This window comes from Eurosta solidaginis, chromosome X (assembly GCF_040869045.1).
Source record: "Eurosta solidaginis isolate ZX-2024a chromosome X, ASM4086904v1, whole genome shotgun sequence".
NCBI lineage: Eukaryota > Metazoa > Arthropoda > Insecta > Diptera > Tephritidae > Eurosta > Eurosta solidaginis.
The window spans coordinates 36,064,251-36,070,250 of NC_090324.1; positions in this window are offsets into that span (position 1 = coordinate 36,064,251).

Here is a 6,000-nt window from a genome sequence, read left to right on the forward strand (position 1 = left end):
AGGCTCTAAGAGTCGTAATAAATAAAATAAATAAATAAATAAAATAGCATCTCAAAGATAAATTCACAGCGCTAATAACGGCAATAACTAGGAGGTAAATTTTCATGATTTCCAATGCTTCAGCGTGGTCTATTATTTGAACCGTGTTTACCACGTTAGCATTTGGATTGGTGACTTTTGATTCTTGGCATCCCATTGTCAAAAAGATATATACAAAGGTTTTGTTCCTTCTTTTTTTTGTGCTTTTTTTTTAAAATTTATTTTTATTTAGGATCTGTAAGGTTATACATTATCATCATGCTTCTGGTTTCCTCGATTCTAGAGTAGGATTAATAACATCCTCAATATTTGGCTTCCTAGTCATTCCAATATCCTTCCAAAATCCTTTCTATTTTGTTCTCAAGCCAAGTGATTGGGTTATCGGTCGGCATTGTAAATTAAATATAAAAATGTTCGTTAACATTTTTTTTTGTTTTTTTTTTTTTCAAAAAAAAAATTCCTTTTATAGTTCTTTTAATTGCCTAATCTTACTTTTTAAGGGGATTCTTTCCTCCGTGCTTGTTGAAAGGTTAATTCTTTGATATAATATGGCCACAGCCCTTCTTAAGGTGAATCTTTTTCCTCCTCTCTTTCTTTTACTTTTGCTTGGCTTTGGAATCTTTGGTTCCTTTACCTTTACTTGTTTTGTACTACGTCTATATTCTTCTATCGTTATAGCCTTAGGGCTCTGTCTAACTGGTTCTATTGCTATTGGTTGTTCTTCTGCCTGTTTATTTTCTTCTTCTAGAGCTAAATTACTGCAACGCAATAATATTGCGTCAAATTCTTCCTGACTAATTATATCTGTTTCCTCATTCGTTTGAACAGGATTAATTTTACTTAAATCTATTGGCAGAAATCTACTTTTTGCCCATAGCAAGGCAGCTGTTAGGTTGCTAAAAGCTTCTAGAAAGTAATGGGAAATATTATAAATTCATACGGCTAACTATAATTAAATGGTTTTTTCATCCACATAAATTTTGTCCATATAATTTTGTTGTTCAACCTTGCTGCGGGAGTTTTTTTTTTTTATTCCACCCTGTTTATGATGCGGGATTACTGATTCCAAATAAATTTCGTCCTCATAAATTTGTTGTTCACCCTTGCTGCGGGTTTTTTTTTTTATTCTACCCTGTTTATGCTGCGGGATTAATGATTCCAAATAAATTTCGTCCTCATAAATTTGTTGTTCACCCTTGCTGCGGGATTTTTTTATTCCACCCTGTTTGTGCTTTTATTTCAGCAGTTCAGGGATTCTGCTATATTCCGCAGATCTGGCAGGATCTGGGAGGACTTTAAAGGGAGTCTGCCTTTTATTTCAGCAGCTCAGGATTTTTAGTGGCAGGATCGCCATGTAAAGTTTGAAATAAATGGAAGTAAAATTTGGAATAAAATGGAAGTAAAACTCAAAGAATTTTGTGTGGTGACGTATTGCAGCACCAAGTGTAAATGTCTTTATTAAAATAATTTTCGGCTTATTTATACTAAATTATTCTATACAATTTCTTATTCACTTAAGTTCCTACGTACTAAACATACGTACATACACATTGCATGAGCGACCAAAACGTATGTATGCGTATTTACTTAGGGCAGTTCAAGTAACGCACGTGTCTTGCTGTGGGAACGTAAATATGTTTGCGTTGTAATTATTATAAACTCATTCATACTAACGACGCAACCAAAGTGTCAAATGCACTATTGCGCGTGAACCGTCTTAGATGCACGCAATTTATATGAATATGTATATGTATGTTACACATATTTGTAAAGCCGTGACCAAAGTTTCACGTTGATATCTCTACCGGCAGTATTTTTGGCCACCAACTCCATATAAGACCGACCACTGTGCAACGTGGAGAAAAGCAAGTTTTTCTTCAGAGAGGTTCGGTACTTGGGTTTTGTGGTTGGTGGCGGTTGTATAAAAACAGATGCAAACAAGATTACTGCAGTCAGAGATTTCTTACAGCCGAAAAGCCCGAAGCAGCTCCGACGGTTCTTGGGCATGTCAGGCTGGTACCGAAAGTTTATTAAAAATAACGCAACCATTGCAGCGTCGCTGCAGGACTGCCTCTCTATAAGGATAACATACAGAAATTTACTATGACGGATGAAGCGAGTGAGGTGTTTAACCATTTCAAACAAAGCATCATCTCAGCACCTGTTTTGACACACCCGGACTTTCATAGACGATTTTACATACAGTGCCACGCTTCGACTGACGGGGTGGGTAGAGTTTTCTTCCAATTGGACGAGGACGGAAACGAGCGACCGATAGCCTACATGTCAGCAAAATTAAACAAGGCACAACGAAACTACAGTGTGACAGAATTAGAATGCTATGCCACAGTGCTCAGCGTCAAGCGATTTCGCCCTTTCGTGGAAGGTTTGCCTTTTACTATTATCACCGATCACGCTAGTTTAAAGTGGTTAATGGGACAAAAATACCTGATCGGTAGGCTCACCAGGTGGAGTCTGAAGTCACAGGCCTTTTGATTTCAACATTGAACACCGCAAAGGATCACAGAATGTTGTGCCAGACACGCTATCAAGGATGGATATCGAAGAGCTAATGCATGGAAGCAAGGTGTTGGACGTTAGCCTTGACTCACCGTACTTCCAAACGGACGAATACGTCGGACTGAAAGACGCAATCATAAAAGACCTGACATGTGCGTATCCGACGGCTACATCTACAAACGGACCCAGTTCAACAGAGGCGGTGTATTTCAAGAGGACCAGACCTGGAAGTTTTGTGCCGTCTGAGCTGCGGTAGGGTCTAGTGGAAGCCGCCCACTACTCGCCATCGGCAGGGGCATTCACAAGAATCTGGCCCGTATCACGGAAAAATATTTCTGGCCTGGAATAGCGTCAGACGTACAAAAATATTTTAGAGGATGCCACGTATGTAAAACCACCAAGGTACAAAACAATTTTAGAAAGCTACCAATGGGCAGGCAACAGATAACTGAGCGACCTTTCCAACGTCTATATGTCGATTTTATGGGACCATATCCTCGTACGAGGGATGGAAATGTGTTTGTGTTTGCATGTTTAGACCACTTTAGTAAATTTGTTTTCTTGAAACCCATGCAGCGAGCTACAGCTGCTAAGGTAATAAAGTACCTTGAAAGGGAGGTGTTTCACATGTTCGGGGTACAGGAATTTGTACACTCCGATAATGGAAAGCATTAGAACAGTATTCTACGCTCCACAAGCGAATGCAGCAGAACGCGTAAACCGGTCTGTACTACAAATGATTAGGGCGTACATCGGGGAAAATCAGAAAAATTGGGATCAGCATGTAAGTGACGCGGCATTTGCACTAAGGAGTGTGAAACATGCAGCCCTCGACGAATCCCCTTATTATTCAGTGTTTGGGATGCCTATGGTGCAGCATGGGGCATCGTACGATATTCTGCGTGGATTAGGGTCAATTAAAGATATAGAGTGTGAGATATCGCCATAAAGGTGGACCTGGGGTGACTTTAGAATTTGTTTGTACGATATGGGTATCAAACGAAAGGTGTTAATGAGTATTTTAAAAGGGATTGGGCCCTAGTTCTATGGGTGCACAACTTTTCGAGAGGAAATGATTAATGTGATTGTGACATCCGCCCCGCATCAAGGTGGAAAAGGGTTCAGAACCGCGACTCCATGTACTGAGCTAGCTGGGGCAATTCCACCTTGATTGCGCAAAGGGAAGGATCCACAAATGTACGTGTACGTGACAATCATAATTAATAATGGTAACCTTGCCGTGCGCGGACGTGTTTTTGATCGCTCTTCGAATTGTTATTCTTTTTACTTTGTAAACAAGTTTTGTCTTTTATAAATATTTATTCATATAATAGAAAACAGTTTATAAGTTTAATTTCGTATTAAATCTTTACACAGTGCAATATACATAGTGGCTTTTTGTGCAATTTAAACATTCAGTCTGTGTGTTCATATATCATAGATTTTCACCAAAATTTGTGATAACTGCATACCTTTTTGATGGTAGCTGCTATTAGCAAGTCATTGTGTGCCCTTTTTGCTTTGTGTTGTGTTCGCTGCTAGCTATACGCTGTCTTGCGATTTGCATCCAGTGCTCCAAAATAACTCTTGCCCATAATTTTTGAACAGCTGTTCAATTTATCTTATACTTATAGTTTCTTTTGCTTATTTTTCTTTTGGGTTTGTTTAACTTTGCAATTATGTTGGATTGCTGTGTCAAGAAGTGCACCAATCAAAAGAAAATTTCCCGTGGTGATACTTATGTTAGTTATTGGCTCTGTGATAATATGGCTCATGTTATCTGTGCCGGTTTATCTCACATAGGTGGTCGGGTGGTTGACCTAATATCCAGCAAAATTGGACTGAACTGGACATGTCATGATTGTCGTTCCGTAGAAAATGACATGCGAGCTTTTATGAGGCAAACTCAGAAAGAGTTCAACAACATTTTTATTGGGTTTCGTGACCTTAACGAAAGATTCAAAACGATGGAGGCTCACTTTAAAAAATTGAAAGTGATATCTGAATCCCCAAAACGAAAGAAATGTATGCCCAACAATGACTCCAACTTGTCTTCGAGTCAGGGGCAAAGCTGTCCTCCTACGAATGTCCCTTCAACCACGTTGACTAATACGAACAGGCTAACCAAAGACATTATGAACAATGCAGCTCAGAAATCTCCACAAGAATCTCCACAAGGTTGTGTCGAGACTTCCAGTGAGACGATCTCTGGCAAATTAAACGATGCACGAACTAATAGTGGTACCTTTGCGGCTGTTTGTTCTACGTCACCAATGTTGATTTCGCTGGACTCCCCAATTCATCCTACACCTCCACCGGTATTTTTAGCTCCAACAATAACAGTTACCGATACTGGGGTTGTTGCTAGCGATACAAGTGTACCTGAAAAAAATAGTACGGGCTCGATAACCAACGCTATAACGGCCGCACCTTCCCAGCTCTCTGGTGCGCTATCCGCTACTCCTTTGCAGGTGACTGCCGTGCCACCTCGTAGGGCTGTATTTGTGTCCCGATTACACGCCTCGCTTACCGAAAATGACATTGCTCATTACGTTTGCTCTAAACTTGGTGTTGCACCCACTAGTAACATCAGACCTGGCTAAAGTCTGATAATTACAATTCTGAGGTTTTTTCAAATAAATATGCTGTTTATCGGCGTGATCGCATCTCTAGAGCGGGAGGTGTCCTTATTGCTGTTGAATATAACCTATCGTCTGAGTTGATTTCGCTGGACAATATCTTCCATATCGAATTCATAGCAGTTAGGCTTTCATTCGGTAGCTATAGCGTAATTGTTTGCTGTTCGTATATGCCACCTCGTTCGGATATGGATGTTTATGCTAGTCATAGCTCGGCCATCTGTGATTTGCATTCGCAGTTGGGAGATAACGATCGACTTGTTGTTGTTGGTGACTTTAACTTGCCAACAGTTAGTTGGGTTAATATAAGTGATTCAAACTTTTTAACTCCCACTGCTCAACATGAGTTTCTCAATTGCTTGTTAGACTCATCTCTTTTACAGATTAACAATGTTCCAAAATGCTGGTTTAGTATTTGTGGATGGCTCGGTGGGTACTGCCCTTACGCAAATACCACCTTTATCCCTTCCAGAAGACCCCCTTCACCCTACGCTAGAGATATCACTTGATATCAGCCTACCCCGTAGGATTCAAGTACAGTCTCGTCCCCGATCTAGATGCTTCTACAAAGCGAATTTCATTATGCTCAATGATCTGTTGGCTTCCCATGATTGGTCGGATCTCTATGCTTGCACTGATGTCGATTCGGCTATCTCTATATTTTACAGTACGCTTGATAGCTTCTTTGATACCTGCATTCCTACACGCTATACCCTATGTTCGAATAAGCCCCCTTGGTTTTCAAGGCAACTTATCAGACTTAATAACATCAAATCTAGGCTTTATAAGAGGTTCAAGAAAT